Source organism: Rutidosis leptorrhynchoides, chromosome 6 (assembly GCF_046630445.1).
Source record: "Rutidosis leptorrhynchoides isolate AG116_Rl617_1_P2 chromosome 6, CSIRO_AGI_Rlap_v1, whole genome shotgun sequence".
Classification (NCBI taxonomy): Eukaryota; Viridiplantae; Streptophyta; class Magnoliopsida; order Asterales; family Asteraceae; genus Rutidosis; species Rutidosis leptorrhynchoides.
The window spans coordinates 438,484,216-438,496,052 of NC_092338.1; the positions used below are offsets into that span (position 1 = coordinate 438,484,216).

General features: G+C 34.6%; 1 non-coding gene across 1 annotated transcript; it reads left to right on the forward strand.

Moving 5' to 3' along the window:
• Positions 1 to 11,383: 11,383 nt before the first annotated feature.
• On the forward strand, positions 11,384 to 11,490 carry LOC139856389 (small nucleolar RNA R71). The gene has a single exon (XR_011761872.1). It is a non-coding gene; the product is annotated as a small nucleolar RNA R71 (small nucleolar RNA).
• The last annotated feature ends 347 nt before the right edge of the window (positions 11,491 to 11,837 follow it).

An 11,837-nucleotide genomic window follows, 5' to 3' on the forward strand; every position in this document is an offset into this window, starting at 1 on the left:
ACTTTAAAAATGGACTTTTAAATGATCACTTGACGAGAAATCGGTTATGGAAAATGTTGTTTTTGTTTGATGAAACATGTTTAGTTGTGTTCCTTGTCAAAAGAGCTTTCCAACGGTATAAGATACGCTTTCTAATTGTTTACGGTTTGAGTTTTGCGTTTGTTTGAAATTTTACCAAGCCTTGAACAAGTGAAACAGGCCTGGGACCAGGCCACGGCCATTGTCGCGGCGCGACAGGCCTGGCCGCGGCGCGACATAAGCCGCGTCCAGATTCAGTTTCCCTTGACCTTTTTACTAAAAATGTTTGACATGTTCTAGACCTCCAATTTACATGCAACTTGTTTTAACATGCTTATATATGAATAACTAGCATAGAAAAATAGTTCGGGACCCGACCCGAATGTGTTGACTTTTTCGTTGACTTTGACCAAGTTTGACTTTTAGTCAAACTTAACCAAACTTTTATACAATCATTCTAACATGCTTTTATACTTGTTTCATGTATGAAACTTGACAACGTGATTCACATGCTATACTTAATCGAGTCATAACGAGCCATAGGACTAATTGAACACATTTCACCCGACTTTGTGTCGTAACCGGTTAATTGATACAACTTACTTGTTTAGGTCAAGGCTAAGCAACTTTCATGCACACGTTTACTTTGTGAAGTACATTTATACTCGTGCACTCGAGGTGAGATCATAGTCCCACTTTTTACTCTTTTGAACTTACTTTTGGGATGAGAAAACATAAACGATTCTTTTGAACTAAGTGAACACAAGAACGGGAAAACAAACATTCTACATACGAGTTTAGAACGAAAATCCTCAATCCGATTATCATTAGTTACATCAGATGGTGTAAGCGAGAACTTATGTTATATGGCCATATGGGTTTGACAAACCCTCATTCAAACGGTTCGCTACCGTTTACGAATGAAATATATTTTCGGGAACAGTGTTGTTCTAGCACTAATTGATGGGGTATTCAACGGACGGAACGTTAAGCTTTGATAATTGGGTGCTCGTGAATATTAACTTTAGAATGTACTACTATTATTTCAACTTTGCAAATCTTGTGGTTCGACTTACTTTACCTTTACTCACTTACTTAAACCTATGATTTCACCAACGTTTTTGCGTTGACAGATTCTTCTATGTTTTCTCAGGTTTTCACATGGCTATTTGTTATACGCTTCCGCACTCTTTGATTACTTGATTGGAGTCTACCATGCATGCATACGCTAGGGATAGCATTTTTGGATTCAAACTTTTGTCTACTTACTTACGCTATTTATAGCAACTGTGGTTTCAAACTAATTATGTCGCAAGTTATTTCATTCATACTTTATAACTTTGTAAACTTAAACTTATTGTCGATCCGTTTGTTAAACTAAACTTTGTACCTTTCAAATGAACGCGACATAATTTTGGTCAAACGAGTCTCATATAGGGACTACGACCACGCAACGGGACCAAAGTTAACGACGCCGTCAATAACGGTTTTGGTCGGGTCGTTACAATAGGTTCATGAATCCGAGGCCAACCCTGCATTGTTCAGTTGTTCAATATTGTTATATGTATTTTTACTACAAAATACATTATGGTGAGTTTCATTTGCCTTTTTACCCTTTATATTTTTGGGCTGAGAATACATGCGCAAATTTTATAACTGTTTTACGAAATAGACACAAGTACTTATAACTACATTCTATGGCTGGATTATTAAACCGAATATGCCCCTTTTTAGTCTGGTAATCTAAGAATTAAGGAACAGACACCCTAATTGACGCGAATCCTAAAGATAGATCTATCGGGCCCAACAAGCCCCATTTAAAGTACCGGATGCTTTAGTACTTCAAAATTTATATCATGTCCGAAGGAGGATCCCGGAATGATGGAGATATTCTTATATGCATATTGTGAATGTCGGTTACCAGGTGTTCATTCCATATGAATGATATTTTTGTCTCTATGCATGGGACGTATGTTTATGAGAAATGGAAATATGAAATCTTGTGGTCTATTAAAATTATGAAATGATTATTTATGTTAAACTAATGAACTCACCAACCTTTTGGTTGACACTTTAAAGCATGTTTATTCTCAGGTACGAAAGAAATCTTCCGCTGTGCATTTGCTCATCTTAAAGATATTACTTGGAGTCATTCATGACATATTTCAAAAGACGTTGCATTCGAGTCGTTGAGTTCATCAAGATTATTATTAAGTCAATTATAGTAAGATATATTACTAAATGGTATGCATGTTGTCAACTTTCGATGTAATGAAAGATTGTCTTTTCAAAAACGAATGCAATGTTTGTAAAATGTATCATATAGAGGTCAAGTACCTCGCGATGTAATCAACTATTGTGAATCGTTTATAATTGATATAGACTTCGTCCGGATGGATTAGGATGGGTCTTCACACTTGCGACCTCTCGCCCACCCACTAACACTCTTAACCATGGTTCCATCTACTGTTTTTTTTCTAATAATATCTCAGACCCAAAATATTTAGCCCGTATTATTTGCTTCCCTTAATATTATTTCCAGGCCCAGTTTCATTTCGGCCCAACAACAGCCCAACATGCCCATTTATCAAGACTGCTTCTATTTTTAAAAAAATGTGCACTCGCCTAGATTCGAACCCATGACCTCTCGTTTAAACATAAACACCTTGAACCATGGATCCTTCTGTAGCTTTTCTGATTTAATATTTAATTTACATCTATTTCACCTATTTTGTTTCTGTTTTCTTTTTCTTCTACACTCGTCTTCATCATTATCTTAACTTATTTCATTAACACAATCATCCTTATAATCAACATCATAAAATATCATCATACATCATCATCATCATAACATAAGCTCATCGTTATCATCATCTTAACCATCATCATCATTCTTAACTTCATCACCTCTTTCGTTTATCATCTTTATATTTATAATCCATCATCATCAACTCGATCACGGCTTCATCGTATCACGATCATCATCGTGCCCGTTTACCGTAATCATTTTGTTAGCATATCATCACGATATCATCTTCATCATCATCTTTTTTTGTATCATCGTCAACACAGCCCTTCACCAACGATATCATTATCATTTTACCTTAATTATTGTAGCAGAAAAACAAAAGTAGGAACTATCACACCAGGTGGGTGTTTGGTGTTTCTCGACGGTCAGAAAACAGAAAACAACAATTGGTTGTTTGATGATGAGTGCAAAAAAAAAATGCAGTAGTAGTTTAAAATAAAACAGTAGCGTAGCAGCAGTGGGTTTTAATGAGTATTCGATGGTGAAGGTGAATGGTAAGGGTTCCACAAAGAAGAAGGTAGGGTGGAGGTGATCGGATGATGATCAAAGGTGATGGTCGAGAGTGGTCTTCGGTGATGTCCGATGGGTTTGTGTTGGGTTGATGTTTGATGAGTAGAAGGGGTCTCTTTTTGGGTGGGTTTCGATGGTGATAAATGGAAATAGAAACTGTACCGGCTACCGCAACCATTCAAGTAGGTTCTTGAGGTGTCCTTGTGGTGATGATGGAAAACGTAAATAGATAGCAGCAGCAGGAATCCCACAATCATGGTGATCAAAGTGGTGGTATTAGGAGAATGAAGATGGTGGTTGATAGCTTGGTGTCACGGTGGTGAAGTTCAAGAAGGTGGTGGCGGATGGTGGTCTCCGGTGGCCGGTTGGGTGGAAGGCGATGATCGAAGATGAAGGGTGAAATGGTGATGTGATGCATGGTTGTTCCCTATCATATAACTCCATTCATATGCACACATATATAAAGAGATATTAGATGTGAAGTTGGTGGAAGAAACAAAAAGGCACAGTAATAAAATATATTCTCGTGACATTAGATTGTAAATATACTGCCTACAGTCTTGCACGGGTGATGATTCGTACTTCATTGTTAATCAGTGGCGGATAAAAGTATCTGGAAAAATCCCATATTTTTAATTTAACTATATTTATTTATTTTGGCCATTATGGTATAAAATTCGAGCATTAACTATTAAATAAAAAATACATTAATTATTCACTCCCAACCCTAAGTGAAATATGAAAAGTTTTAGAATTCAACAAATAGTTCCTAAATACATTTTTAATAAGCCTAAAATTTATATTACTCATTTTCGGATCACCGTTATTTTAAAATAATAATAGTTCGAATTAAACTTCTCTAAATAATAATCGAAACATCCAACGAGTATTACAATCATTAAATATTTATTTTTAATATACTTTTATTTAAATATATATATAGATATGTTTTAAATAATAATTATTATATTTTGTTTTATTTTACATAGATAAATTTTGGTAACAACAACATACAAAATTTAAAATTATATATCTAATTATTATTTATATATATATATATATATATATATATATATATACACATATCAAGTTACAATTAATTATTCGTGAATCATCGGAACTAGCCGAAGGTCAAATGATTTCATAAAATAGTTCAAAAATTTTGAAATTCAATTTACTAGACTTTGCTTATCTTGTCGAATCCATATAAAGATTAAGTTTAAATTTGATCGGAAATTTTCGGGTCGTCACAGTACATACCCGTTACAGAAATTTCATCCCGAAATTTGATTAAGATTGTCATGGCTGACAAATATTATGTTTTCATGACTCATACGAGTTAGATATTAGAGTTTTATCATCATTTAGTAATATGGATAAAACAATTCATTTATGTGAATAGTACGAGTGAAGCTATCACAAAAGAGTGAAATGAGTAAATGAAGATTTGTCATATCTTTTGACGTAGATAGGATTGATTTCCGGAATTCAAGGAATTTAAAGGAAATCTTTGTAATCTGAATAAAATCTGATTCTTCGGGATTTAAGGAAATTGGGATCTTTTTAATTAAAAGCGATCATCTGCCTCGATTGCTCTGTCGAATATTTCACTATATATCTACTCCCTTCTTTTCCTTTATATTTTGGAGTTCCATACTTTTGTTTTCTCTTCTCGACTTTAAGTCAAGGGAATAATGGTCCAGAATTCGTAGATATGAATTTCAGGATGAACATAGTAAATGTTCTAAGAAAGAAATTGAAATAACACGATCTTGATTGGTTAAATTACCAGAATTCAAGAGAAAAGATAGAACTATCAGGAAGATATGTTCTCGATATGTTTGGAGATTAGACAGAATGTAAGAGTAGTGTAACATGGCACATGATGATGTTATGGTTTGTGAATCATCACGTTCCATTAGAAACTCAGCATGACTTACTGTAATATAATCACGTTGATCAAGTGTCATTGATGTGTGCAGCGGGGTGTACGAAATAGTATTAATTTTTACTACAAAATGCGACGAAATATTACACAAGTTTTATTTATTTATTTATCGAGTGGATATACCTAAACCTTGCTACAACACTTATAGGCAGTGTACCTAATCGTAGAGTAGTGTAGTTTTTAGTAAGTCCGGTTCGTTCCACAGGGAGCTGGTGAAGTTAACGCTATATTATTAAGTTTATTTGTAAATATATATATATAAATAAGTAGTAGTATTATTATAAAATGGGGGTTTTACCGTTTCATGACCGGTTTGTCGATTTTAAGCGTAAAAATAAATGACAAAAATTAAAGTGCGTAAAATAAATTGCGATAAATAAAATGACAGAAAATAAAAGTGCGATGAAAAATACAATAAAACAATTATGCTTATTTAAACTTCCGTAACCATGATGTTTGACTTTTTGATTTTAATTAATTGTCCAATGGGTTAATTGTCCTTTGTCCTGGATTATTTGAAACCTATGTGGTTTTTGTCCAAAATAGTTCACCGGTCATAATTATAAAATGCTCGGCAAATTATCCTTATTCCCGAAGTCAAATAATCCAACTAATTAGGGATCCGAACTGTAACAAGGTCTTAATACTTTGTTTAATGATTACACCAGGTTAACGACTGCGTGTAATCCAAGGTTTTAATTCTTTGTTAACAATTACACCAAGTGTCCTTAAATGTAATCCACCCCTGTTTTATTGGTCCATGAATATTAATTTATCCACTTGGCCGTAGTGAATAATAAATTACCCAACCCAAATAATTAATTAAATGATTGTAAAGGATGTCGTATAAACGTCACTAAATAGGACATCCATAACCATTTTATTATTATTTAGATTAATTAATTTGAAGATAGGTTCGACAGGCTCCCATGAGTTGTCGCTCAATTTTAGACAATACCCCCCATCTATTAATTGTCCATGGTCCAAAGTCCACAGGTGTCGGTCTTTTGTCCATACCCTAATTATGGTAAAAAAATCCAATTACCCCATCTTAATATTTAGCCTAACATCACGATTACTTCAATTTAAATAAGCATAATAATGACTTAGCTACTAGACATTAATTTAAAAAGGAAGAACATAGCTTACAGTGGTGATTAATCGCGTAGCGTTACACGGACAGAGTTCCTACTTTAAAACCCGTAAAACATTTCTTACAATAACCCAATTATTATTAATCTTAAATTAAACTTAATATTATAAATATAAATATAAATTACATAAGAAAGAAAGAAGATTGGAAAAAGGTGTATCTAAATCATCGATTTAGATGGCCTTTTATAGGCAAATGATAAATTGAAATTTTCACTTATGACCCCTGAACTATGCTCAATTAACAACTTTTTATTATTTAATATTATTCTTATTATGAATTATTTAAATATTATATTATATTCTTGTGCATAGTTGACTTGTACTTTCAGCTCCGTTGCGTCGAGCGTTGAAAGTTGGTTCATGCCTCGGTTCTGGATTTTCGAACGCTCTTTCGTACTATTTTATATCGTGTACTTTGTGTTTTACGTCTTGTACTCTTGTCATTTTTAGACGTTTCTCATCAATAAATTGAACCACTGTAATTGTATCTTGTACTTTTTAGCTTTTCGGACCTTTGTGTCTTCAATTCGTCGAATCTGCCTTTTGTCTTCGCACTTATTTAATATAAACGAATATTACTTGAAAATGGAACAATTGCAACTAAAATCTTGTCTTTCTTAGGGGATAATGCTATGAAATATATGTTCCTTTTTAGCCTTATCAATATCCCCACACTTGAGCGTTGCTTGTCCTCAAGCAATACAGTCTTGAAATAAAAACATACGAATCACTTCTTTATTCTTCACACTTTGTACATCAGTGATTTTGATAGAGCGGTATAAACAATGATAGTAATGATAGAACCATGGTTAAAGGTGGGTGTGTCATCCACAATTGCCTCGGGTTTAGGTCAACGACACTTGCAATCAAATAGCCGATTTACTTTCGGTTTCCAAAGCAAAGTGCACATTTGAAAGGCGGTTTAAAGTCCCACATGACTTATGAAAATGTAGATCCTTAAGGAAATTGGATCTTTATGAAAATATTTGATCTTTTGAAAATTCAATCTAGATTTTACCCTAGATAAGTTTTCTGATTTGACCCACCATTCGTTGTTGCAAAATATATTTGTGGATCAATATTTTGGCTAAAAACTTTTAGGTTCGTGTAATCCACTGCTATCCCTGTATCGGAAAGCACACATCCAGTTTACTTGTTCCGTATATTACCTTTCGGTAAACTACCGTCCGGTTGTAAAGGAAAGCGATGAACAAGAAACTGTTAAGGCAATGTCCCATGACATGCAGATGATTATGGTCTTATTAACGTGTCGGATGCTAGAACTATCCTTGGTAGGAGCGATAGTAAAGATCATCCTATAATTTTTCGGTCTGGCACAAGGTCCTGTCTCCGACCATGCTATGCAACCACCGTTCTTACGGTTGACACCCGATTTGGTTCAGGTGACCTAATGAATTCCAGGTGAATTTCTTAGGATTTTACGTTCAATGGTAATGAACGCATTGAAAATGGTTTTTCAGAAAACAAATCGGTTTGTATTTTTGATCAAAATATTTTCTCGTTCATGCTCGAGTTTAGATATCATCGAATTCCATGAGTTTGAATTCTCAATCTTTAAGGTCAATCTCTAGGATTGAGTATTATCAGTCTTAAAAGCTGATTTTTAATCTTTAAGGAGATTATCCTTTTCTGGGGATCTGATTCATTAGTCTTATCAAGCTAATTTGCACGGTGCCTCCCTATTGTACGAGATAAATCCTTCTCATGGTTAGGATAAATCTGACCACTTGGCGACCCTGTTTGATGCCGAGGTCCGTGGATTTCCTGCTGATTTTAGAGATGACTTTTCTAGATTTTTTGTCAACCTACAGCTGGTCTGGACGACAACTTCATGACCTAAATCAAGAAGCGCGTGTCTTTTTCGGAAGACTTTACTTCCTTTTAATGATGGAATTGATTCATCGTGTAGATCCATCTTTCTTTCAAATGTATTACAGTAAACCGGGTAAAACTGATTAGTATCGTCCAAAGCAAAAGTACCTGCAATAATCTTGTACAAAAATATGTGATATATGTTTTAAATTGAATAACTTGGTACATTCTTCCCACACTTAGTTTCTTTCTTTGCCTTTTTATTTTCTTCTATTTCATTTTAAATGAATTCAAGCGTTTTAGGGTGTTTCTCAATTTATGTCCTTTTCGAGGTAACGATAATTTCGGTATTATCACCTAGTTTTCATCGTTCATAAATATGTATAAACATGATTTTGAGTTCATTTAATTGAAAATTTTTCAAATTTTCACAAAATTTGGCAAATAAACTAAGTGTAAACCCGAGAGAATTTATAACCCTTCCCCACACTTGAGATCATGCAATGCCCTCATTTGCATGAAATCAGACTATAATTATAAATTCATGAGGGTGATTAGTGTAGAAAAGTGATTAAAAATACCCAGTTTGTAAGCATATTATTTTACATCACATTTGATATTATTTTACATCACATTTGATATTTTGCGCCTTGTCATCAAAATTAGTAGCTTTTTGTTGAACTTAATGACAGTCTTTGAAAGTGCGCTGTTTTACCCTGTTGTGTACATAACATAAAATACAAACATATATACATATTTTTGAAGTTTGGTATATAACCCCTACGTTCAAAAATTAATATAATATTTTTTTTTTTTGCATACTTTAGATCAATAAAATTAAATGATAACAAAATTTGTCGCCCCGCCCTCGGGTAAAGCAATTTCGGCTCAACGACCTAGTCTTTAACTCACGACGAATTTTAGAAATCATTTTTTAAACTTAATGAATTAAAGTAAATTTTGTTTTTAAAATCACACAAAACTTAAATTTAAAAGGCATATTAATTAAAACCTAAAAAATAAAGATTCAGAATGGTGGGAGAAAACTAGTTCTTTAGTGTCTGCTAGCGGAAAAGACCAATCGGATTCCATTCTCGGAACTACACGAGAATAGAACAATTAACTCTAGACAGCATTTTCTTTTTAGAACATTTAAATCTCCCCACACTTAGGTAGCTGTGGTGTCGAAATTGTGATTAACTTCATCGTCAATTTCTCTTGGTCCATAATCAACTTGCATATCCGTGACTTTTTCTTTAAGCCATTGGTCGGATTCCTGTGTAATATCCACAATTTCAACTAGTTTCTCCTTTTCTTTAGGTGATAGATTGGATACAAACCGGTTACATAACTTAAAGTTCCCCTTGGTTCTAGCATCGCGAATCCGTTTAATAAGTTTCTTCATTGAACTATTAATAACGGGGTCATTTAATTTCGTATCAATAACGGGGTTCTTTGTTATCAGGTCATCATTAGGTGTTACTTCATTTTCCCCACACTTAGGTGTTTTATTATTGCTAAGCACTACCGTTGGAGTTGGTAAAACAACATGGTTCTTACCAATCGTTTTTGCTGGTTCAACGGTTTTGGTTGGTGGAGATTTAGACTTTCGAATCATAAAGGTGATCGATTTTTCATCATTACTAAGTGTCATTCTACCATTTCTTACATCAAATAACGCCCCGGTGGACGCTAAGAATGGTCGACCTAAAATTAGAGGAATGTTTGGGTCCTCTTCTATGTCAATGACAATGAATTCGACTAGAAAGGTTAAATTACCTACTTGAATGGGTAGGTTGGTAGCAATTCCAACTGGGTGCTTAATGGTTTGATCAAGGAGTCGAACACTCATATCCGTTGGACTTAACTTACCTACACCTAATCTCTTATATAAGGAAAGAGGCATAACACTCACACTTGCACCTAAATCTGCCAGTGCATCATACATGACACAATCACTAAGTAGACAAGGAACAATAAATTCACCCGGATCACCTACCCTAGGTGGAGGTTTTGGTGGAACTGTATTCACCGGGTTTACTTCTACGGCTTTTGTTTCTTGTACTTTCTTATTCTTTTTCTTCTTCTTCTTTCCAGAAGTATCACAATCTTTATTACTTATTACTTGCTCATACTCAACTCCTTTTCTTAGAAACGAGATGGGTGGTTTGTATGGTGACACCACTGGCTTTACATACTCGGGTGGTGGTGGTGGTGTAAATTCTTCATTGTTACTCTCATCTAAAACCTTCCCATCTTCTGGAGCTGGTTTTTCAGAATTTGTTGAAACCATATTAACATTCTCATTCCGAGGATTTACTTCAGTATTACTCGGTAGCTTTCCTTGTTCCCTCTCACTCATTATGCTAGCAAGAGTACCTACGTGTTTTTCTAGATTCAAAATGGAAGCTTGTTGAGTTCTTAATGACTGATCAAACCTATCATTTGTTTGGGTTTGAGATGTAATAAATTGTGTTTGAGATTCAAATAGCTTTGCCATTATTTCTTCTAGATTTGGCTTTTTCTCTTCGGTTTGTTGTGGTGGTTTATACAAGCCAGGTCTTTGTTGATTGAAAGTGTTGGTTTGAGTCGGTTGGTTATTCTGACCTTGTTGGTTGTACGAATTATTGTTTGGTCCATTTGGATTATAAAGAATGTTTTGATTTCGATTGAAGTTTAGCCTTGGCGGTTGATAATTATTTTGATAATTATTTCCCGGCCTTTGGTTCATATAGGAAACATTCTCACGTTGTTCCATCGTTAGTTCAATGTGACAATCTTTCAATAAGTGTGGTCCACCGCATTGCTCACAACTGATTCGTATTGCGTGAATATCTTTATTCATCTTTTCCATTCGTCTTTCGAAAGCATCTATTTTTGCGGAAACGGAATCAAAGTCATGGCTAGAATCGGCTCTAGCCGCTTTAGATGATCGAAAGATATCTTTTTCTTGATGCCACTCATGAGAGTGGGAAGCAGTGTTATCAATAATTTTGTAAGCTTCAGTTGCGGTTTTCTTCATAATGGAACCACCAGCTGTTATGTCGATGTCTTTTCTTGTAGCAACGTTGACACCTTGGTAGAATATTTGTACTATTTGATAAGTGTCTAAACCGTGTTGAGGACATCCTCTCAACATCCTTCCGAATCTTGTCCACGCCTCATATAATGTTTCATTTGGCTTTTGTGTGAACGTAACAATTTCTCCTTGAAGTCTCACGGCTTTAGATGCCGGAAAGAATCTTTGAAGAAATTTTTCAACTAAGACATTCCATGTGTCAATCGCCCCTTCAGGTAACGATTCTAACCAATCTTTGGCTTCTCCCTTTAAAGTCCAGGGAAACAACATGAGATATATCTGTTCATCCTCCACTTCTCGGATTTTGAATAGTGTACAGATCCTATTAAAGGTACGAAGATGTTCGTTGGGATCTTCTTTTGGCGTACCACTATATTGGCACTGATTAGTTACCATATGTAGAATTTGTCCTTTGATTTCATAATCTGGAGCATTAACTTCTGGCTTAATAATGGCGTGACCTTGGCCCGTGCGTTTAACTCTCA